We start from the raw sequence: 26972 nt of genomic DNA, 5'->3' as shown, positions 1-26972 counted from the left end.
GAAAGGGGAGAATATTCGGAGGGTAGGGCGAGAATATCCGTTGGGATTTTATAAAGAAAGCATATCTTGCGACGTGGGTTTTATTCCTTTTGAAAGAGAGAGCTTTAATTTAATTTTTTATTTGTTTGTTTATTTTAATATTATTTCTTGCCGAACATTTTATTTTAAGGGAAGTTGACATTGGACGTGGCAAAAGTTTTTTTACCGTCTGTTTTTGTAGCGGATCGGAGGGAGTTATTGGTTTGGACTTTGGGTCGAAACTCGGAAGTGTTGAGTCGGGTCACGAGTGAGCTGATTGTAATAAAGACATTATAGTGTGAAGTGGAATTTAATGTGTTTGGTCGAATGACCAATATTTGACCATTCAAATTCAATTATTACTGTAACAAATTTATTATTTATTTCAAAATAGTTTTATGCAAAACAAGATTATTCCAATGCTAATAACGCTCCCAAAGTTTTATGATGGAATCAACTCGTCATTTTTTTTTTTCATATTTTGTGGGTAAATTTTTAGGGTTTAAATTATCGAGATGCTCGTTCAATTTTTTTTTTTACAGTCGTATTAGCTTTAATTTAATAAAAAAAAAACTTATTTTTTAGTAAAAATTTAAAAAAATTGAAACTTAAAAGATAATTATTTTAGACGAAATGTTATTTATAATGATTTAAATTGAAAATTTTTTAATCGCACAAAAATTTTTTTAACTGACGTTATTCTTTTTTTCAGAGTTAACTAGACTATTGAGTTATATTATTTCTTTTTATTTTTTAAAAAACTGGAAGAAGTTGAAATTTTGACTTTTATATCGTTAATATATAATAAAAAGATAAGAAGATCTAAAACTCTGTCAAAATGGTTCTTAGATGAAAAGTGATTTTTATGTGTATTGTTAGTTTGTTTTTTTCATTCTGTCATCCAAAAGCATACCAGCAGCATAGTGACAGACCAAAAAAAAGGAAAAATACATAAATAATCATTTAATTTTATAATTTTTTTAAATAATTGCTTACGTATTTATCTATTTAGTTTAATCATTTAAATTTAAACAAGTATTTTTTAATTACTAAGTCGTTAGTAACCAATAACATGATAATGTGAATTGCCACGTTAATTATGAAATGTTAAGTAACATTGTCAAATTGTCTGACAAGTCACGTGGAATTGTGATTCGGCATTATAAAATTTTAAAAAACATTTCAATCACTTAATTTAAAAAAAAATTTTTTTAATCACTCAACTTTAAAAATTATAATTTAATCACTAACAAATAAATTTTTATATTTTATAAATAAAATATTTGATTTTTTATTGCATAAAATTAAATTGTAATTTTTTTATTTTATTGTAATTATACTATTTAAATTTGAAAAAAAATTATCCACTTACAAAAATTATTAAAATAATATTACTTTAAATCTTTGTTATTCAATTTATCCAAATAAACTCAAATAAGTTCACATTTCATAATGTAAAGATTTACTTTTAATTTAATTTAATAAAATAATAAAGGAAATATATATAACAAAATAACATTAATTAATTAATTAATTATATTAAATTTCACAAATTGTTGGTAATTATATCGTTAGAAAGTTACTTGAGAATAACATCCAAATATTAATAATTTCACAAATATTGATGACTAAAATGTAAAAATTTAAAATAGTTACTTGCATTTATTTGAATTAATTGAACGACAAATATTCAAAGCAATATTATTTTAGTAATTTTGACAATTGATTTATATTTTTTTATTTTCTAAATTTAAATGATAATTATAATAAAATAAAAGTTCATAGTTTAATTTCATACAATAAAAATATTGAATGCTTATTTTTATTTTTTATAAAATTTAATGATTTATTTGAATACTATCTCAATATATTTTAATAGATAACATAAATAATAAAATTATTTATTATATTAAAATTCATAAATTTTGGTGATCAACTCAATATAATTTATAAATTTATGATAGCAATGAGCCATTAAAAAAGAAGATCAAATATATTGCACAATATCAAAGTTTTTAATTACAATAAGTTTATGTTATCTATATTTTTTAATATTTTATTGTATGAAATTAAAATTATGAATTTTTATTATAATTAAAATCTTCACATATAAAATACTTACTTAAATTTATTTACATGGATGAATCACAAATATTTGAAATAATGCTGTTTTAGTAAATTTGACAATTGGATAATATTTATCTATTTTTCAAATCTAAATGATATAATTACAATAAAATAAAAATATATATAATTTAATTTCATTCAATAAAAATATCAAATACTATTTCTATTTTTTATAAAAATGGAGAACTTAGTTATTAATGATTAAATTGTAAATTTTCAAAATTGAGTAGTTAAAATAAAAAATTTTTAAAAATTAAGTGACCAAAATTTATTTATAATATTATATCAATAATATCACATAACTTATTAAAAATATGATAATGTTATATCACATCTAATAATTGATGTGATAATAATACATCAATATTCCGATAGGCACTAACAGTTGAGTAATAAAAATAAATTACTTACTCCAAGATTAAATTTAAAAAATTAATATTTAAATAACCATTTTAAAAAACTCTTAAAATCGAGTCACTGTTTATATATTTTATCTAAAAATAAAAAAAAAAAGTGCTAATTTTTTATAAATAAATAAAAGCTCGGCGAAGCTTCAAAAGCACAGCGGCAAAGCCGAGCCGAAGTGTGGGACCTTTGCACATTTGTTTGTGAGGCTTGGTATAATTCCAAAGCATTTGGAATATCCATACAGTAAGATGTGGAGTTTCATTTCCACCTTTTTTGTGTTTTTACAATTTTTAGGATTAATATTCCGAATTTCTTGAATTTTAGTAAAGGTTGACGTGACATATGAATTTAATAATTTTTTAATGTCATTTAAATTATACATTTATTAACTAATATAATATTTATTTTAAAATATTTAATTTCAAATAATAATGTATGATAAATAAATAATTTTTTAATATTATATTAATTAATAAATTTATACTTTAAATATTATATTAAAAATTTTTAAAATTTAAATATGATATTAAATATTTTCTTATGATTTGAAAATTCATTTTTGATATTATTTTTTTATATAATAATTCTGTTAAGAGAAAATTCGAATATATGGCTTGAATATTCTTGGCTTTAACTTGGAATCTCGATTTTATAATTAATACTAGAATCTTGCCCTCCGTCTCACTGTGATTTTATTTATTATTTATAAGATTTTTTTAATTAAATTAACATTAAAATAAATAGTTTAAAATTAAATTATATTATATAATTTTTTGTGCGTTGCTACGGTTTAAATTGATATTATCTATTAACTTTCTTCAAAGAATGAATTCATGAACAATTTATAATTAGACTCATAAAACAATTTCATTACAATTTTTTGGCAAAAACCAAAGGCATAATAGAATAAAAATAAGCTAATGAAACAATAATAATTGTAGATTAATGTACCTAGTTTTCTTTGTGAGAACGAAACTCTGAAAGCAAATAAGGGTTAATACAATAAAAAATTTCTAAAAGTTAGGCTAATGAAACAATAACAAATGTAAATTTATGTATATGGTTTTCTTTGCGATAACAAAAACACTGAAAGCAAAGAATGGTCACTACAATAGAAAATTTTTAAAAATTTTTAATCTAATACAACAATCATGATATGGATATTTTGTAACAGAAGATAGATTTTGAAAAAATGGATTTATTTGGCCAAGTTTGAAAGAGAGAATATTAGAATAGCATGGACACCAATGAGCCACCAGCAACTTGATTTTCTTGTGAAATTGATAAAAGAATGAACATCCATATATTTGGGACTATAAATAGTTGGAAAACGATTGAAAGAGGGGACCTCAAGGAGGAAGGATTGATATGAATTGTTTCAACTGTTTGGGGATTTGAGAAAATTTAAGAGAATATTGTGGAACATTGTTATGGATTCAATGATTTTCAATAAATAAAAAACTTGAATAATTATTAGGAATTCGAGATAAATGGGTTAGATTCGAGGAAGGCAAGAATTTTTTTGAATTTTTTTTTTTGGCCAAATAAAGGTTTAGTCCATTGGAATCCTAGCTAAAGGTTTCGATAGATTTCAAAACCAAAGAGTTTGGATAATTATGAGAAATTAAAGGACATTGAGTTAGATGAATGAATTGAAGAGATTTTTTAGCTTTTCAAAAACAAAAAAAAAAGTCACCAAATTAATATTCTATTGCAAAATGTGTTGTTGTTTAGTTGATCTTATTTATGTTTCTAGGCTGTTGCCACGTTAAGGATAAAAATAATAGCATGTTAGATTAAATACTAACTATGTAGTCTCTCACGCGTCATTGCAGTTCAACAACAATAATAATTAAAAATACTAGAAAGTCTTTGTACACACCTATTTTCTTAACCTCTGAAATATTAAGGATTCTAAAAACAAATGTGAAGCTCTATTATGAAAAAAAAAAAATTGAAATTGGTTAAGAATTTTACAACACAAATTAACAAATCATGACCAGATTCTTTTAATACTTTTCGAATTTATAAGCTAAGTTTTTTAATTGATGGATTCTGCAAAAATGAATTGTAAATAAGTGAGTATATTTTTAAATAAGCAAAATCTAGATAATGATTAAAAATGGATTTTTTTTTTTTCAAATTTTCTTATAAAGGTTTTTGAAAGATCGACAAAATTAAATAAATTAACAGGAAAATGATTGGATAAGAAAGAAGAATAAATTTCATCATTCTTGGGTTTAATGAATTAAATTTTTCACTTCCTTTTTATGAACGGATTAATTGTGATAATGGGTAAAGAAATTGATAATTGCTGGAATTAAATATTTTTTATTTGAATATTATGTTAGATAATTATAAAATTTTAATTTGCAAGTTAAAAGGTCAAATTAATTTGTGGAGTTGTATAATCAAATAAATAAAAAGATTTCTCTAAAAATAAAAGAATAATTTATTTATGAAGTTGACATGTGATATTTAAAAAAAAAAATTATAAGTGTAAATAAAATTATGTTAAATTATTTAATTTTCTCAAGATACAACATAGTTTTTCTTTTTAAAAAATTGAAATAAATTTTATGATTAATATTCCAAATATTCATAACTCTACTATTTGGATTATTTTTTTGAAGAGGTCGAGTTCATTCAAGAATTTGAAATTTGTACGATGCAATTTTACTTTTAGTACTATATTAGTTAATTACTCCCATTCAAATTTATTGTCCTATTTTTTCTTATATAAAAAGCAAATAATAAATAGTGAATGTCACTTTTTATTTATTAAAATTGTTTATTATTCGTGATAGAGTTTTGATTTTTTTTGAAAAATTTAAAGTTTAAGAAATATATTCATATCCTAAACCTATACTTTATATTAAGGGTTTTTTTTTTATTTTTTAATTTTTGAAAGGAAGATTGGAATTTTATTCTTTGAGTATGAAAATACATGCTCCAACTAGTAAACTAAATGATTATGCAAAATTTAAATCCATGTATAGAAGAATATTCAAATTAAGTTAAAAAAAATGTAAATTTGAGGATATTCTAACTTAATTATGCCCTTCGAAGGAAAAAAAAAAACTTAACTATGCAAATTTTAAAGTTTGTTTTAGTGATGATTGTTTTATATATAAGAAAGTAAGTGATGAATATTCAAAGTATATACAATATAGATTGCGAAAATTAATCTTCTACCCTATTTTTTTACAAAGAAAATCATAACTTGAAATTAAAAAAAAGTTATATATATTGTGATTTGAAATCACATATTTGCTTTCAATCTGCTTTCGATCCCATTCTTTCTTTCTTTTTTTTTTTTTTTAAATTATCTTATATTGAAATTCGAATTATAAGCTTGGATATTACACAGGGGCCTGCGGCAATCAACTAAAGCTGACGGAGAATTTTCTTGGTTTAGATCTCAACTACCGCTTAGCCATAGCCCATTGCAATTTGTTCTTTTAATCAATCCAATCCATTGCAATAAATAGAAAGATAAAAAAATGCAGGATAAGAGCCCATGAGCTGGCCTAGCCCATTGTTAGGCCATAATCAATTTTGCCAGCTTTGCCACCCTTTTTTGTTTCCTTAATTTTTCGGAATGACCCATCAAAAATTAAACATAAAATTTACATAAAACATATTGCATATACTACATTTTTCCAAACAAAATTTAGTATATTGGGATGAGTAAAGCTTCTGATTTGATGCAAGTTACATGTAATATTTAATCATTTGTCAAAATTTTGTAATAGATCGAATTTTTTCTTTTTTTAGATTTGTTCAAATTAATGAGTTAATAAATAAAAGAGAGTTGATTGTGAGTTATAAAATTTTATGAGATTTGACGTATAAATATCTTATAGAACTAATTAGAGAGATTGTTCAAGGGAGTTAAGATTAATTATGATGTTTAATTTGACATTATTAAAAATTGAGTGAATGTGCTCCCAAATTTGTTGTGTTTGTAAGATTTAAATTGTTTGAGCTAGTGTTTTGGTGATTGATTATTAATATAACTGTAATTTTTTAAATTAATAAATCTTTTATCTTATTTATAAACGTAAATAAACTAAATATTGAACTATGTTAATTTCTTGTCTTTTTATGCGAATGGTATATTGTTGCAGTATGCTTGATTGCTGATTGATTGTCTTATGCCACAATACAAATTAATATAGATTGTTTTGTTTAGATTTGCCTAGTTGAAAAGTACCTAGATAAAATTTGACGAATAGGATTACATATATTTTTTGCATATGACATGTCAGAACTCGAGAATAGGGAAATAATTTTTAAATTTTTAAATATTAAAATTTAAAATTTAAAATTATTTTTTATTATCTTTTAAAAATAATTGTATAAATTAATTGAATTAAATTTTACGTTCAATAGAATTATATGTCTATAATTAAATATTATAGAAAAATGAAATGGATGATATATATTTTCAAACTTTGGTTAAGTAGGGAATCAGTAGAGTAAAAATGATTATTACATCCCTTTACATGTTATAAAATAAAATAAAATATTCATAAAAATGATTTACAATAATAATAATAACAAATTAAGTCTTATATTTATAATTCTGAAGTCAATTGTATGAAAGGTTAAAAAAAAATCATGTTAGATTATAATTTTGAATTTTTTTACTTCACTCATTTTTATCAAAAATAATTTTTTATCTATTTTTTTAATTCTCATATCATTTTTTTATTATTTGCATTCAAATCTTTTTAATTTATCTTTAGGAATTTTAATCCATTCTGAATCTAAAAGATTATTTCTCTTAATTAGTGTACAAATAAACTTTCGTTTTATATGTTCAAACAATTTCAAACGATTCTCTTTTATCTTTGTGTGATATATATTTTTAATGAGAATGAAGATTTTTGAGGGTTAATCACTCAAGAAACCTTTCCTACTTTTCATTAAAACGTTCTCCAAACAAAGGGGGGGGGGGGGGGGGGGGGGGGGGACCCTTTCCTCAGTCCAAACAAAGCATAAGAAACATAAATACTTTAAATTTAGATCATGATGCATGGGATTACTTTGACAATTAACTCAAATTTAGTTCTATCTTGGTTTTGAAATAATAAGTAATTATAAATATCCTATTAACTCTATATTCTTGTTAAATACTTATTATATTTAATAGAACAGGAATTCACTTACGCTGTATATTTTGGATATGATTTATATTTATTTAATTAAATCGTTGAATTTTATTTTTTATTGACTTAAATAAATAATATCTGTCAATTTTTAATTTAATTGAAAATTTTAATTAGTTTAATTATTATTTTGATACTGACTTTTTATTTTTGAAACACAAAAGTGTAAGAAGCTTTTTTTTTTTGGCCAAAGAGGAGGCATTCTTGTTCTTGGTAACTGGCTATTCTGTTTAGATTGGACATCTACTGGTGTAGAGGGAGTTTGTTATTATACATTGGGGGACCTTTCTTCTTTTTCTTGCCTTAACATTTTAATTTTAATAGGTCGGGACCATAAAGAAAAAAAAAAGGAAAAATGCCAAAGACAGCTTACTAAATAATATAATATCCAATGAAAGAAGACAACATTAAAGAACAACCTACTGCCTTGGCTGACCTCAAAATTTCCTTAATTATTCTACTAGTTTTGTTGCAAATGAGACCATTTTCGGCATCATTTTCTTCATCCTGCTTTCGATTAACCAATAATGTACGTAGCTATAATTAATATTGTTTTATTAGTAAATTGTGATTATTGAGATTAGTTGAGATATATATAATATTTTATTTTTGAAAATTTAAAGTCTTATTATATATTTTTTGAGATATTTAAAAATTGTCTAGGTCTTTGTAGGAGCTATCAAATTCGTTCCATTTAAAATAGACCTAATAATTTATATATTCATATCATGTAAAATGTTTAGACGATTTTTTTAGAAATTATTAGACGAATTTGAAAACAAAAAAAAAAGTCACTACTAATCTTTTTTGGTTATGTGTGATAAACTACTTATTAAAACTTATCTTCTTAATAAAATTTATTAAAAAGATAACTTTTGAGTTTGCGAAATAGTTTAAATTCGAGAGTTGGTTATGCGTAAAAAATGATTAGCGTCCCCACAACGCCTGTTTAAAATAGTATCAATTAATTATGTAAAATCATTTAATTTTGACTAAAATTATCTTAATTTTGATATTTAAAAATTAATTTTCTTTATTGTAGCAATTTTAGTTTATTTTTTATTTCTATTTTATTCAAAAAAAATACTAGAATCTTGTTATTGAAAGAAATCTTAAAATGTCCCAATACACTAGTAATATTGAAAGAATTTTTCTTACTTAAGAGATTCTCAAGAATCACTACTCAAACTTCCTAAATATCCCATCCTCGATTATTCATACTTATCCTAATATTTATATTTATCAAGCAGATTGTAAAATGTGATATCTATAACTTAAAATCAAATAATATTTTTTAAAATTTTATTTTTATACTAAAATAAGAAATCATTATTAAAAATTATTCTAAATACTCCAATACATTTGGCAGCATTTTAGATAAATTTTTTTACTTAAAAATTCCTAAAAAATCACTATTCAAATTTATTTAGGATGTCATCCTCGAGGATTTTCTTTTATTTTTGGAAATAATATAAATAAAACATGATATTCATAAATCAATTTGTAATTTTATTGTATTATACAAAAATTCATTCATCTTTTTTTTTTTTGTAAAAAATGCAAACGAGAATTTTTATATTGAAAATTATTCTAAATACTTCAATACTTTGATAATATTTTAGAAAAATTTTTCCACTTAAAAAATTCTTGATAATCACTATTCAGACTTCACTATAATCCAATCATTGGAAATTCATCATTATCATTTTTTTATTAATTTTTAAAAGTTATGTAATAATATAATCATCTATAAATAAATTTATTTTTTAAAAAATGCATAGCCTTATAAATATTTTATATTTTATTTCCTTTTCAAAAAAATCAAATTAAGGAAAAATAAAAACCTTTGTATTGAAAATAATTTCTAAATATTTCAATATTTTGGTAATTTTTAGAAGGTTTTTCTTACCTAGAGATTTCCTGAAAATCACTATTCGAACTTTTCAGAGTTAAATCATCGAAATTTTCATTTATTTTAATTTTTTTACATTAAAAACAAATATGAACACTAATAATAAATTTTTTAAAAAATATTTATTTTCATAAGCAGTGTTAACTATTTCAAGGTAAGCATGTTTTATAAAAATATTATTAACATTAATAATGTAAAAAAATTCAAATAAAAACAAAAGCAAAATGCATAGAAACCATACCAAAAAAAAAACTTTGGTATTGAAGCTTAAACTCATGTAATCATTAGACCAACGCTATTGGAGTCCAACTATTGGTTTAGATTTAGGCTGCTGGAATGGGCCAATTAGTAAATGAGCTGGGTCACAGATTGGATCTGGGCTAGAGATAGGTTACACCTGATGTGGGTGGGTTGACTCGATCAACTTTTTTTTTTATTTTATAAAACCTTAAGTTTTTTTTAAACATTTCCAAGCTTTAAAAAAAAAACTAAATCTTCATCCTTAAAAAAAAAAAAACCAACAGCCCTCAATTTAAGCCAATTTTTTATAGTTTTGCCATCGCGTTGCTACCCATTTCACTTTAAGCTTTCTTTTTTATCCTCTTCTCAAATTCAGGCTCTATTTTTCTCATGTCAAACCGAATCTTCCTAGATCTAAACTTGAAGTTTGCACTTTTTCAATCCTTTTCCATCTTTTTCCATTGTTCGATTAGGCCAATATTTTAATATGTTGCTCCTTTTTTCCTTTCCATCCTTTTCACCATCCGAATTTGTAAAACCTCCTCTGTCGTGGACCCTTTTATGCCATCGTTCTTTTATTGCCATTCCTTTATTGTCACTAATAGTGGCATCATTAGCCTTTCTTTTTGTCCTTTTTTGTTGCCCCTTTCTTCTTTCCCCTCAAATCCAAACCAAACTCTTATAAAAATCTCCAAAGCCTAACCAATCTCAAAAAAAAACAAAAAACCCCATTGCTTTGGTTTTTTTTTTCTATATTTTTTTATTCTACCATGGCTTCCCCTTTTTGGGGAATGAGGTTAATTTTTTTTAATTTCTTTGCGTTTTTGTTTTTGAGTGTTTGATATGGTTTGATCGAATGTTTAAGTGGGTGTTTTTGGTTGATGGTGATAGAGACCGGGGGTCTTAGTTCTAATGGTTGACAGAAGAGGGGGCTGACTTAATGGTACTAAGGGGTGGTACTGGGTATGGCACATGCAAAGGCTATTTTTTGAGCTTAAGGTGGTGTGTTAGATGTGAAACCATGTTGAATAAGGGAAGACTGTGCCAGGATTGTGGATGTGGGGTTGTGTAAGGCTAATGAGGAGCTTACTGCTTGTAGGGAAAATGAATGCTAGAACTTTCTCCCTTTTGGTGCTTGTTGCTTGTGAAATTTATCTGTAAATTTTCATAATAGACAAAAATTGTAGGGTGGTGTAAGGTGTAGTTGCTGGTAGTGTACAGGGTAACGGCCAATAGGTTTGGGGTAGCGATTGCTAACAGAACCAAAACTTGTCTTTTGGTGCATTTTTATTATTTTATTTTTTTTCATTTCATTTTTTTATTTTGAAAATTTTCACTTTTTAATTAATTTTTTTCTTTACAAATTTTCAATTAATTTAATTAATTTTAAATGATAATAATAATAATAATAATAATAATAACAATAAAAAAATTAAAAATGACTAATTCGAAACAAGCTCGAACAAATCCAATTTAATTTAATGCTTAAATTAGCTCAAATAAGAACATGTAAATTAAGTAAAAAAAAATCAAACAAATATGAATTGACCTAGACAAAATTGAATATTTACAGCTACCTCTTTTTTACATTACTGAGAATAAAAAATAAGGTAAAGACATAGATGACAATTTTGTTCAGTGTTAATGGTTCAAAGTTTTTCAAAAGTTTTTTTTTTGTTTTGTTTTTTCCTTTTTTAGTTTTTCTTGATTTTTCTTCTTTTTTTTTCATTTTTTTGATTGATTTGATTTTTTTAATTAATAAATTCGACCTTTTGAAAATAAATTTGAAAACTCTTTTAAACAAAAACTTAACAACTTTTGAAAACAAAACAAAAGATCATACTTAAAGGTCTTACAAATCTCGAAACTAAAATAGCTTCAATTCGAAAGACTTACAAATTTTATCAAGAAGACTTAGAGATTACGCTCGGAAGTCTTAAAGATTATGCCTAGAAGTCTTAAAGATTAACCAATAATGTACGTAACTATAATTAATATTGCTTTATTAGTAAATTGTGATTATTGAGATTAGTTTAGATATATATAGTATTTTATTTTTAAAAATTTAAAGTCTTATTATATATTTTTTAAGATATTTAAAAATTGTCTAGGTCTTTGTAGGAGCTATCAAATTCGTTCCATTTAAAATAGACCTAATAATTTATATATTCATATCATGTAAAATGTTTAGACAATGTTTTTAGAAATTATTAGACGAATTTGAAAACAAAAAAAAAAGTCACTACTAATCTTTTTTAGTTAGGTGTGATAAACTACTTATTAAAACTTACCTTCTTAATAAAATTTAAAATTAATTAAAATTTATTGAAAAGATAATTTTTGAGTTTGCGAAAATAGTTTAGATTCGAGAGTTGGTTATGCGTAAAAAATGATTAACGTCCCCATAACGCTCATTTAAATTGGTACCAATTAATTATGTATTGGTACCAATTAATTATGTATTATCCTTTAATTTTGACTAAAATTGTCTTAATTTTGATATTTAAAAATTAATTTTCTTTATTGTAGCAAATTTAGTTTATTTTTTATTTCTATTTATTCAAGAAAAATACTAGAATCTTGTTATTGAAAGAAATCTTAAAATGTCCCAATACACTAGTAATATTGAAAGAATTTTTCTTACTTAAGAGATTCTCAAGAATCACTACTCAGACTTCCTAAATATCCCATCATCGACGATTCATACTTGTCGTTAATATTTATATTTATCAAGCAGATTGTAAAATGTGATATCTATAACTTAAAATCAAATAATATTTTCTAAAAATTTATTTTTTATGCTGAAATAAGAAATCATTATTCAAATTATTCTAAATACTCTAATACATTTGGCAGCATTTTAGATAAATTTTTTTACCTAGAAATTTTTAAAAAATCACTACTCAAATTTATTTAGGATATCATCCTCGAGGATTTTATTTTATTTTTGGAAATAATATAAATAAAACATGATATTCATAAATCAATTTGTAATTTTATTGTATTATACAAAAGTTCATTCATCTTTTTTTTTTTTTTTGTAAAAGATGCAAACGAGAGTTTTTATATTGAAAATTATTCTAAATACTTCAATACTTTGATAATATTTTAAAAAAAAATTTTCACTTAAAAAATTCTTGATAATCACTATTCAGACTTCACTATAATCCAATCATTGAAAATTCATCATTATCAATTTTTTATTAATTTTTAAAATTTATGCAATAATATAATCATCTATAAATAAATTTATTTTCTAAAAAATGCATAGCCTTATAAATATTTTATATTTTATTTCTTTTTCAAAAAAATCAAATTAAGGAAAAATAAAAACCTTTGTATTGAAAATAATTTCTAAATATTTCAATATTTTGGCAATTTTTAGAAGGCTTTTCTTACCTAGAGATTTCCCGAAAATCACTATTCGGACTTTCCAAAGTTAAATCATCGAAATTTTCATTATTTATTTTTTTTTTTACATTAAAAACAAATATGAACACTAATAATAAATTTTTAAAAAAATATTTATTTTCATAAGCAGTGTTAACTATTTCAAGCCAAGCATGTTTTATAAAAATATTATTGACATTAATAATGTAAAAAAATTCAAATAAAAAAAAAGGCAAAATGCATAGAAACCATACCAAAAACAAAAAAAAAAAAAAATTGATTTTAAAGCTCAAACTCATGTAATCATTAAACCAATGCTATTGGAGTCCAATTATTGGTTTAGATTTAGGCTGCTGGAATGGGCCAAGCTGGGTCACAGATTAGATCTTGGCTAAAGATAGGTTACACCTAATATGGGTGGGTTGACTCGGTTAACTTCTTTTTTTTTTTATTTTATAAAACCATAAGTTTTTTTTTTAAACATTTCCAAGCTCTTTTTTTTAGAAAAAAAAACTAAATCTTCATTCTTAAAAAAAAAAACTAACAGCCCTCCCTTTAAGTCAATTTTTGATAGTTTTGTCATCGCGTCACTACCTATTTCACTTTAAGCTTTCCTTTTTTATCCTCTTCTCAGATCCAAGCTCTATTTTTCTCATGTCAAATCGGATCTTCCTAGATCTAATCTTGAAGTTTGCACTTTCTCAATCCTTTTCCATCTTTTTCCATTGTTCGATTAGGCCAATATTTTAGTATGTTGCTCTTTTTTTCCTTTCCATCCTTTTCACCATCCGAATTTGTAAAAACTCCTCCATCGTGGACCCCTTTATGCCATCATTCTTTTATTGCCATTCCTTTATTGTCATTAATAGTGGCGTCCTTAGCTTCTCTTTTTGTCCTTTTTTGTTCCCCCTTTTCTTTTTTCCCCTCAAATCCAAACCAAACTCTTCTAAAAACCTCCAAAGCCTAACCAATCTCAAGAAAAACAAAAACCCCCATTGCTTTGGTTTTTTTTTCTATATTTTTTTATTCTACCATGGCTTCCCCTTTTTGGGGAATGAGGTTAATTTTTTTTTTTAATTTCTTTACGCTTTTGTTTTTATGTGTTTGATATGGTTTGATCGAATGTTTAGGTGGGTGTTTTTGGTTAATGGTGATAGAGACCGGGGATCTTAATTCTAATGGTTGAGAGAATAAGGGGCTGACTTAATGGTGCTAAAGGGTGGTACTGAGTGTGGCACATGCAAAGGCTATTTTTTGAGCTTAGGGTGGTGTTAAATGTGAAGCCATGTTGAACAGGGGAAGACTGTGCCAAGATTGTGGATGTGGGGTTGTGTAAGGCTGATGAGGAGCTTGGTGCTTGCAGGGAAAATGGATGTTAGAACTTTCCCCCATTTGGTGCTTGGTGCTTGTGAAATTTATTTGTAAATTTTCATAATAGACAAAAATTGTAGGGTGGTGTAAGGTGTGGTTGCTGGTAATGTACAGGGTAGTGGTCAACAGGTTTGGGGTAACGATTGCTAGCAGAGCCAAAACTTGTCTTTTGGTGTATTTTTGTTGTTTTATTTTTTTTTCATTTCATTTTTTTATTTTGTAATTTTTCACTTTTTAATTAATTTTTTTCTTTACAATTTTTCAATTAATTTAATTAATTTTAAATGATAAAAGAAATAATAATAATAACAATAAAAAAATTAAAAATGACTAATTCGAAACAAGCTCGAACAAATCCAATTTAATTTAATGCTTAAATTAGCTCAAATAAGAACATATAAATTAAGTAAAAAAAAAATCAAACAAATTTGAATTGACCCAGACAAAATTGAATATCTATAGCTACCCCTCTTTGTACATTACTAAGAATAAAAAATAAGGTAAAGACATATATAACAATTTTGTCTAGTGTTAATTGTTCAAAGTTTTTCAAAAGGTTTTTTTTTTTGGTTTTGTTTTTTCGTTTTTTGGTTTTTCTTGATTTCTTTTTTTGATTGATTTGTTTTTTTAATTAATAAATTCGACCATTTGAAAATAAATTTGAAAACTCTTTTAAACAAAAACTTAACAACTTTTGAAAATAAAACAAAACATCATACTTAAAGGTCTTACAAATCTCGAAACTAAAATAGATTCAGCTCGAAAGACTTAACAAATTTTACCAAGAAGACTTAGAGATTACACTCAGAGGTCTTAAAGATTATGTTTAGAAGTCTTAAAGATTATGCCTAAAAGTCTTAAAGATTATTCCTAGAAGTCTTAAAGATTATGACCTGGAAGTCTTAAAGATTATGACCTGGAAGTCTTAAAGATTATGCCTAGAGGTTTTACAAATCTCGACATCTTTCAAAGCTCTTTTGATTAAAAGCCTTGAAACTTTAAAATGTTTTGCTGAAAGTCTTAGAAATTATACCTAGATGTCTTAGAAATTATGCTCGTAGGTCTTAAAGATTATGTTTGAAGGTCTTAGAATCTCGTTATGTATGAAAGTTCCTCTGATTAAAAGCCTTAAAACTTTTAAAAAAACTTTTAAACATTTTGCTCGGAGGTCTTATGAATCGTTCAAATCTTTACCTAGAGATTTTGAAAATCATGTAAAAAACCTAAGGTTTTGCTCGAAAATATTTGAAAATCATTTAGAAATTTAAAAAATTTACCCGAAGGTCTTACAGATCATTCAAATATTTAAGATTTTGTTTAGAGGTCTTGAAAATCATGTAAAAAAAACATAAGGTTTTGCCAAGAGATCTTCGGAAATCATTCAAAAATTAAAAAAAAAATTATCCAGAGGTCTTAAAGATTACATTCGAAGGTCTTAGAGATTTTGCCCAGAGGTTTTGGAAATCATGCACTGATTTTCTTTTAGAGTTTGAAATCATTTCACTTCAAAATTTTCACTTTTTGTTTCAAAAGTTTTTCATTTTTTTGTTTAAAAACATCTTATCTTTTAGATTTAAAAATGCTCCATATTTAAATTTTGTTGTTCAAAAGTGTTCCATACCATTTTTTTGAGTATTTTAAATTTCAAAAGAATAAATTTTCTCTTTCTTAGTTTATCACTCAAAATTTGGCAAACATAACCATGATGCAAAAGACTATTAAAATAGTAGATGCAAACTTTACTTCTTGCAAATATATAGATGAATGCTTTATGTGAATATACAAATGTCTCCTTTTAGATGCAAATGCAAATGTCATTTCCCTAATGCAAATGTTTCATACAAACGTAAATGTTTATCCTAGCTATACAGATGTATTACAATAATGTGGGCGTAAAGACCTTTTTCATGATACAAATATGAGGATACAGATGCTAAACTCCTTACCATAATGGAAATGTACATTCCTTTTCATAATGCAAGTGTCGACATAAAGATGCAAATGCCAAAATATTTTCATTTTTCATATTCCATTTCTATTGATTTCTTCTTAACACTTTAATTTCCTCTCGAAAAAGTCTATTTTTCCATTTTCTAATGTCCTTTTCTCTTTTTTTTCTTTCACCCATATTTTTTGTGGTCTCTTTACCAATTTCTGCCTTCTTTATTTTTCCAACATGTTTTTCTTGGTTTTCCTTTCATTTCCAACAAGCTTTCATATAATCATGCAACACTCAATACGCCACATGTGTTTGGACTTAACAAAAAGATACCTTGTAAACACCAATTTGTGTTCGGGATCAATTAGACCATATCCGGGGTCAATTGGATCGTGTTTCATTATTTTTGTTATTAGTATATTGTATAGTATTATATTATTATTATTATTATTATTATTATTATATTTCTATTATTTTTATTATATTATTATTATCATCATTATTTTTATTATTTTTATTTATTTCTTCCTTCTTTCCTTTTTTAGTTTCTGGCGAGAATTATGAAAATGAAAATTGAATCAGCCATATCAAAATCTCATATTTTTAATGATGAATCAAGCCTAAATAAGTAACCAATTCAATTGGGACCAAAAGTCAGATTCCTAAACTAAAGCTCGAGCAAAATTGAATTTCAGGATTCAGGCCTAGATTGATTCTATCTATTTCCTAAATTTGTGCTAAAGTTGCCTATATATTAAACTAAAGATCAAAAGAACAGACAGAAAGAATGAATTTGTGGGAAACGGTGGATTTTAGAGAAAAACAGTTGATTTTTGAAGAACGAATGTTCTAAAATTTTTTTCGTAGAAAAGAATTTCTAGGGATTTTGGATTTTTGTCTAGGTTACATCTGAAGCTTCTAGGTTAAGATTTGGGCTTCTGGAAGTTCATTTGGGATTTTGGGAAATTTCGAGGCAAATCTGGGTTTTTCTAGAAATTTTTAGGTTTTTTGGGAGGAACATGAATTTTTCGATAAATTTTTTAGTGATCAGTTGAATTTTTCATCCACATTCCAGTCAATTTTCTAGAAATTGGTGGGTTTTCTAGTTTTCGATTGAATTTCCTGATGACTTTCTGAGAAACTAGTGAGATTTTCAGTTTTCGATTGAATTTATCGATGGGATTTTAGGAAATTCTAGAAAGAAGACAGAGTTTCTCGGTATAGAAAGAGAGAAGAGGGGATTATGAGGAAAAACGCTAGGACTTAGCTTATGTATTGTCCTAGAACGATGTCATTTTGGACAACCCAAGATCCACGTGTTAACCCGATGACCGGCATATCGACTCATGCTCTAACCCGACCTGATCACAAGGTTTTCTTTTTTCATTTTATTTTATTTTTTAGCTCATTTTATTTTTATTTTATTTTTATGGTTTTATTTTTGAGAAATTTCATAAAAATTATTTCTGTTATTTTATTTTTGAAAATAAATAGGTTTTATAAAAAAAATAAAAAGTTTTCTAAAAAAAAAAACTTTTCAAATAAGTAAAAAAAACAAAAAAATATTTTCAAATAAGTTTTCAAAATAATAAAAAAACAAAAAAATATTTTCAATAAAATAATCTTTTTCAAATAAAAATCTCTATAAAATAAATTCATGAATTCTACCAAACTATTGGAGAATTTTCATGAATTTAATTTTTAAAATGAAATCTACTAAACTATTGAAAAATTTCATAAATTATTTTTTTAAAAAAATAAAGAAATAAAAGATAATTTTATCCTTCAAACTATTAGAGGATTTTTTCAAAGTAAGTCTTACCAAACTATTGGGGGACTTTACTTTTTTTTTTAAATAAAATAATTTAATAAATTCGATGATGAATACTTCTAAGGTGAGAAAATTATCTTAAATTGCTACCAAAATATTGGTACAATTTTAAGATCAATTTTCAATATTAAATATTTGGTAAATTCAAAACAATTTTCAGGCTTGGATAATTGGAAGTCAAACTGGTATCATCATTTGGATGGGCATCGTAGAGGTGCTATAATTTTTCTCATGCATAATCGTACTCCTAAACCTAACATCTAATTTCATAGATCAAAATATGCTTCAAGTGACCAATCACACGTAAACAAAAAAGATTAATGACAACTCCTCTTATCCATGTCTAGTGGTAGGTCTATCAATCTATATGTTATGACAGTTTGGTGACTCCACTGGAGACCCTCGAGAGTTAGACCAGTAAACGATTTCCTATTATCCAAGCCTTGCTTAATAAATTTGAGATTTTTTTTATTGCTTATACTTGCTTAATTATGTATTTCCTTTTACTTCTTTTCATTGCCTATACTTGTTTAATTATTAATTTATTGTATATATATTTATCATTCATTTGCATATGCATAACGTAAGCTCTCCACCCAGGCTCTACCTTTAGAAGAGAGTGAAGTACCTATGCTCTCATGAGATTTTATGTCTTCGCATGGGCCTACGAAATACTCATACTCAGATTGAACCATTTTCGCTTGTAGCCTATGATTGGTGAGGATCAGAGTGCCTTACTAGTCTGTGATGAACTATGACATAAGAAACAATTTAGGAACCTTTTAGAAGTAATCCAAATCATATATAGTTAACTTTAAAAGCCTAACCATAGATAGAGCCATGTTCATCCACCCTTTTATAGTTAACCCAAAATTTAGGGTCATGTTGTTATTTTACCTATTTTATAGTGTTTATTCTTTATTTTTTTTATTGAGGTGACTAACTAATTTTCTTGTCTTCTTTTTATTCCTTTTCTTTTTGTGCATATTCATGAACACACATGCAGATTACATATTATGCTTACTAACCTTTTTTTTATGGATACATACATTCATCCATCACTGCATTCATTCTCATGCATAATTTGATGGATCTACAAACATCATTCTAAATTTACATCATAGAAATCAAGGTTCAAGGATAGATCAACACTAGTATTACACTCAAGCTAGAGCCAAAAAATAGAACAAGACAATACAAATCATATTGAAAGGATAGAAAAGGCCCAGGAGATATTAGAGGGAAAATTAAGCAAAATTCTATATGCTCTTAAAAAGATAAACAAAGAAATAGAGGTGAAAAAAGATGGCTCGCATGAAATTTTTGAATGTCCTTATCTGCTAAGATTTGGTCTACATCAAACCCAAACTACTCCATTTCTTCAACCACAGTAGACCACATTCTCGAATTACAGAGTGCCTTATGCACTCAGTGAAGGAAATATTCAAAGCTATACCAATGTTATTTTCGTTAAAAAGATAAATGAGCCCATCAAAATGGATGAGACTAAGGAAGAAATGAAATTGCATATGACTACACCTTCGAAAGATTCAAAGACTGATCAAGCCATGAGCATGATTAAGGAAAGATGGCATTGATTTCTATGGATCTATAGATGCTGCTAACCTTTATCTGGTTTCAGTTGTAATTCTTCTAAAATTTAAGGTATCAAAATTTGATAAATACAATGGTACTAAGTGTCCCATTGCACACATCACAATGTGCTATCGTAAAATGGCAGCACATGCCAGTAATGAGAAACTGCTAAAGATGTATTCTAGGATAACTTAACCGGGTCTATTGAAAGGTGGTATGTTCAGTTCGATAGAACCCGCATTAAATCATGAAAAGATTTAACTTAGTCCTTTGTCAACCAATATTGCCACATCATTGATATGGCTCATAATCACTTTTCATTGCAAGGAATGGAGAAAAAAAATCCGAGTCTTTCAAAGAGTATGCCCAAAGATGATGGGATGTTGTTGCTTAAGTGCAACCACCTTTAACTGAAAAAAAATAACGATTTAGTTTGTAAGTACTTTAAATTCACCTTATTATGAAAAGATGATAGGAAACACAACAAAGAATTTTGCTAATATGGTAATCTCAAGGGAGATTATTGAAAATGCCATAAAAAATGGTAAGCTTGAAAAGGGAAAAATTAATAATGCTAAAAAAGGTGGGACGTTTAAGAAAGAAAAAGATTAAGCCTAAGTGGTGAGTTTTGAAGGGCAATAATCCAGAAGTTATGCCTCATATCCACTATATGTTCATTCTACTTATTACCCAATAGCCAATAATATTGCACAAGTTTCTTACCAACTTTATTTCCTAACCATGAACAACATCACTCTAAATCCTCATCAACCAACATTTCAAGCACCTGTATATGGGCTTAATTTTGTTACTACACTAGTTTCATGGCCTAATAATTAAGCAAGTGTTTTGAAAAGATCTAGGGGTAATCAAAAGAGAGCTCGTATTGATCTTATCTCTATAAACCTATACTGAGTTATTTTCAGAATTAGCTAAGAATGACCTAGTATCCTCAGTCTTTTTAGAACCATTAAAGCCACCTTATCCTAAATGGTACAATATTAATGCCACATGTGACTATCATAATAGGAATGTAGGTCACTTCATAGAAACCTACCCTACTTTCAAGCATAAGGTGCAAAGCTTGATTCGACTAAGCTTGATAAGCTTCAATGAATCAAAAGAGCCAAATATCCATAAAGACCCTTTACCCAATTATCCAAGGGCATGACTTTGGAAAAGCTAATTGGAACTGATTATCATATTAGGATTTTTTGATAATATGGACCTTTTTATGTACTTGCATCTCATCTTTTTTTTGTTATTTTAATAAAGTGACATGTTTGATGCATTTTCATGATATTTATCTTTTGTGTGAATACCCTTTATTTATTTTTACCTTCTTATACTTTTTCTCCATATCCATTCTTTACCTTCAAACAATCATGACAATAGTTTAGGATTTGATTTTGAAAACATCATTCGATAATTTGTTTGATAGATGAAAATTGTTGATCCATAAGGACTGTTGAATAAAAGGACAAGTCTGGGAAAAAATTTTAAAACTGATGCAATTTATGATCTTTGCTCATTCATAAGTTTTCTCTTAGTCAATAAAGATTCTCCATTGAAAGTATTCATGTTCAAAATGAAAAATAGACTTCTTTCTTCTATCCTTCAAAAAAAATTATTATCCCTTACTATCTCATTTGAGCCTGTCAAAATTTTTTTTTAAGAAACCCTAACCAATGATCACCCCTATACTAAGGGGCAAAGTTGAGAAGTTTGTAATTTTAGAGGCAAAGCCCTTTTGTGTTCAAATTTTTGTGAAAAATAAAAAAATAAAAAAAATAAACAAACAAAAAAAGAAAAAAAGAAAAATTGATGGGGCAAAATGTCAAAGTGTTTCACATGAAGAAATGATCCTTGGTTTGATTACCATTCAAATACAATTTGAGCCTATTTTATCCCTTTTTTTAGCACCCTTTACCTTAGCCTATGTTATGTCCCTTAAAAGTTCATTTTGATTGAACGTGAACACTCGATTTGGAAAATCATAAATTGAATTGAGATGGATTTGCCATTGTATTGTTTGAAGTTTTGATCAAAGTGTCATTGATGAATAAATGAGAAAGAGAAATGGAAAAAATAAAAAAAGGTAAAAAAAAAACAAAAAAAATTACAAAAAAAAAAAAGAAGCAAAAAAAATGAAAAGAGAAAAAAGAAGAAAAAAGGAAACTTAGATCGAAAACCCGTAAGGGCAATTTAAGTAAAAATGAAAAATGAAAAAAAAAACTTTATGTGAAGGTCATCGGAATAAGGATGATGATTAGCTTAAAGATTGAAGATATTAATGGAATGTATTTTTTAAGGATGATCCTGAGTTTCAGATCAAAATTATCTGGATGATCATTATTTTAGATGTTAATATCCTATTTGAATAAACCATAGCATTTTGCCTTTGTTCACCCTTGAGTTATTCTTGATCCTACTTTTTGTTTTCTCAATGATAAAGACCCATTTCTCTTGTCTTTTGCTAAATAAACATCCCCTGAATGAACCAAAAAAATGTATCATGTCTATCATTAATTTAAATAATGACAAATAAATGAATGACATTTTTCATAAAGAGTTTTCCATTCTTTTGAAAGAAACCCAAGATGAGATGAATGAAAAAAGCATGAGAAAATGATTTATAATGAGGCAAACAAGGCAACTCAGTGATAGATTGGTTGACATGACTTGTGGGTTATAACCAAATAAGAATAAGGACATGGATCAGTTGACAGAACTTGTCTTGAGATTATTGAAAAGCTAAGAATGACTGGTGAAGTTTTGAGAACTTTGTCACCATAATTAAAATTTCATGACATCAACACTACATGCATTACATTTGCATAGGGCATGCACTTGCGTTACTCTGTTATCATTTACCGATCTTGGCTCAATCCAGATCATTTCTTATGACTCGTGGTTTCATCTCGATCATTCATTTTTGACCTTGACTCGATCCTAGTCGTTTTATTTGTAACTCATTATTTTACCCCGATCACCCGATCTTGGCTTAGTCCAAATCATTTCTTATGACTTGTAGTTTCATCCCGATTATTCATTTTTTACCTTGATTCAATCCTAATCACTTCATTTGTGACTTGTGATTTTACCTATGTCACCTGATCTTGGCTCAGTGTAGATCATTTCTTATGACTCGTAATTTCATCCCAGTCATTCATTTTTAACTTTAACTCATTCCTGGTGGCTTAATTTGTGACTCATGATTTTTCCTTAGTCACCTGATCTTGGCTCAGTTCAGATCATTTCTTATGACTCGTGATTTTATCTCGATCATTTATTTTTTACCTCAACTCGATCCTGGTTGCTTTATTTGTGACTCGTGGATTTGTCTTAGTCATTATTTTTGACCTTGACTTGATCCTGATCACTTTATTTTTAACTCATAGTTTCATCCCAGTCACCTGATTTTGGCTCAGTCAAGATCATTTTCTTGACTTACGGCATTGTCTCGATCATTCATCTTTGACCTCAACTCAGTCCTAGTTATTTTTAGACTAGCAGTATCATCCCGATCATTCGATCTCGACTCAGTTCAAATCATTTTCCTGACTTGTGGCATCATCTCAATTATTCATCTATGACCTCGACTCAATCTTGGTTGATTCTAGACTCACGACATCATCTTGATCATTTATCTATGACCTCAACTCGATCTTAGTCACTTTTAGACTCGTGACATCGTCCTAATCATTCGATCTTGGCTTGGTCCAGGTCATTTTTTTCACCTTTCCAAAACTTGAAATCTTACAAATCTTTCTTTCTTATGAATCTAAAAGTCTTTGTGAACCTAAAATCTTTATGAATCTAGAACCTTTGCAAAACTTGACATCTTGTGAATCTTTCTTTTTTATGAATCTAAAAGTCCTTGTAAACTTAAAATCTTTGCGAATCTAGAACCTTTATGAAACTTGAAATCTTACGAATCTTTCTTTCTTACAAATATGAAAATCAACCTAGAATCTTTGTGAATCAAGAACCTTTACGAAACTTGAAATCTTGTGAATATTTCTTTCCTGTGAATTTGAAAGTCCTTGCGAACCTAAAATCTTTACAAATCTAGGACCTCTACGAAACTTAGAATTTGGTGAATCTTCTATTCTTGAGAATTTGAAAACCTTTGCAAATCTTGAATCTTTGCAATTTTGTTAAACTCAGAATATTGGGATCTTTCAACTTCTGTTATAAAACCTTATAAAATTTTGAAAGTCCAAATTGTGAATCTTTGGATTTAGAGTAAAATTTTTTAGCTTTATATTTTTGACTTGCGGTTTAATCTCGATCATTCATTTCAATCTTGGCTTAGTCTAGATTATTTTTCAAACTTGCAGCTTCATCTTCGTCATTTATTTTCAACCTCGACTCAGTTTTTGTCACTTTATTTTTGACTCGTGATTTTGTCTCAGCCATCCGATCTTGGCTCAGTTTAGATCATTTCTTATGACTGGTGGTTTTGTCTCGATCATTTATTTTTTATCTTGACTTGATCTTCATCGCTTTATTTTTTGACTTGTAGTTTCATCTTGATCATTTATTTTTGACCTCGACTCGGTCCTGATCACTTTATCTCTAGACTCATGGTTTAGTCTCGGTCAGTTTTACTCACTGATTTGACTCTTGGGTTGAAAGAAAATGGGTGTCTAGGTCTTTGCACTATCCATGTCTGATAGGAACGTGCAAAAAAATACAACTATAGACACACATCTGTGTTCGGGGTCAATCGGACCATGTTCAGGGTCAATTAGATCGTGTTTCATTATTTTTGTTATTAGTATATTGTATAGTATTATATTATTATTATTATTATTATCATCATTTTTTTTATTATTTTATTTTTTTCTTCTTTCCTTCTTTTTTGATTTCTGGTTAGAATTATGAAAATGAAAGTTGAATCAGCCAGATCAAAATCTCATATTTTTAATGATGAATCAAGCTTGAATAATTGACCAAATTCAATTGGGACCAAAAGTCAGATTCTTAAACTAAGGCTCGGGTGTAATCAAATTCCAGGATTCAAGCTTGGACTGATTCTGTCTGTTTCCTAAATTTGTGCTAAAGTTGCCTATAAATTAAACTAAAGATCAAAGGAATAGACAGAGGGAATGAATTTGTGGAAAATGGTGGATTTTAGGGAAAAACATTTGATTTTTGGAGAGTAGGTGTTTTGGAATTTTTTTTTACAGAAAAGAATTTTTGGGAATTTGGATTTTTGTCTGGTTAGATCTTAAGCTTTTGGGTTAGGATTTGGGCTTCTAGAAGTTCATTTGTGATTCTAGGAAAATTTAGGGAAAATCTAGGTTTTTTTTAGAAATTTTTGGGTTTTTTAGGAGGAACATGAATTTTTTGATGAATTTTTTGACGATCAGTAGAATTTTTCAGCCACATTCCGATCGGTTTTCAAAAAATTGGTCGGTTTTTCAGTTTTTGGCTTAATTTCTTGATGACTTTCCCATAAATTGATGAGATTTCCAATTTTTGGTTGAATTTGTTAGTGGGTTCTTAGGGAATTCTAAAGAGAAGACAAAGCTTCTCGGTCTAAATAGAGAGCAGAGGGGATTCTGAGGAAAAATACAGGGACTTGACTTATATACTGTCCCAGAATGACATCATTTTGGACAATCCAAGATCCGCACGTTGACCCGGTGACCCGCACTCTGACTCGACCCGACCCGATCGCAGGTTTCTTTTTTTCATTTTATTTTTATTTTTTATGATTTTATTTTTGAGAAATTTCGTAAAAATAATTTGTGTTATTTTATTTTTGAAAATAAATAGGTTTTATATATAAAAAAAAACCTTTTGAAATAAGTAAAAAAAAACAAAAAAATTTCAAATAAGTTTTCAAAATAATAAAAAAACAAAAAAAATCTTTTTAAGTTTTAAAAAAAGATATTTATAAAAACAAAAAATCTTTTCAATACAAAAAATCTTTTTCAAACAAAATCCCTATAAAATAAATTCATGAATTTTACCAAACTATTGAAAAATTTTCATGAATTTAATTTTTAAAATGGAATCCACTAAACTATTGAAAAATTCCATAAATCAATTTAAAAAAAAACTAAAGAAATAAAAGATAATTTTGTCTTCCAAACTATTGAAAGATTGTTTCGAAGTAAGTCCTACCAAACTATTGGGAGACTTTACTTTTTTTTTTTTTAATAAAACAATTTAATAAATCCGATAATGGAGCCTCTTCAGAGTGGGACACTAATCCCCATGAATACTCCTGAGGTGAAAAAATTATCTTAAATTACTACCAAACTATTGAGATAATTAAGATCAATTTTTAATATTAAATATTTGGTAAATTTAAAACAATTTTAAAGCTTGGATAATTGAAAGTCAACCCGTATCATCTTTTGGATGGGCTTCATGGAGATGTTATAACCTTTTCTATGCGTAACCATACTCTTGAACCTAACATTTGGTTTCGTGGATCAAAATATGCTTTAGGTGGCCAATTATACCTAAACAAAAAAGATTGGTGGTGACTCCTCTTACCCATGTCTAACAGTAGGTCTATGGATCTATATGTTATGATACACCCCACCGTTATAAAACATTTTTCTTTTCTTTTTCTTTTTTTTTTTTTGTCTTCAAATTTCTATCAAACTTTACTTCTCTTGTTTCTTGAAACGAGAGATTCTTATGCCTTTTTTTTTTTAATCTCTTCTCAAGAAAACTCTTTTTTTTTTTATAAAGGCAATCATGACACAAATTTTTGTTTCTAATCATAACGATACAAATGCAAATGTGAATGCCAAAATGCAAATGCTTGATGGAAATGTATGTGACTTTTTCATAATACAGATGCCAATGTTTTTTTTCATGTAGATGTACATACAAATATTTTTTCTTTTATGATACAGATGCAATGATGCAAATACAAATGCAAATGTCTTTATTGTGATGCAAATGCCATCGATGTAAATGTGAATGTCTTTTTTTTTG

Source organism: Durio zibethinus, chromosome 18 (assembly GCF_047325235.1).
Source record: "Durio zibethinus cultivar Kanyao isolate XHJ-2024 chromosome 18, ASM4732523v1, whole genome shotgun sequence".
Classification (NCBI taxonomy): domain Eukaryota; kingdom Viridiplantae; phylum Streptophyta; class Magnoliopsida; order Malvales; family Malvaceae; genus Durio; species Durio zibethinus.
This window is presented reverse-complemented; position numbering follows the sequence as displayed.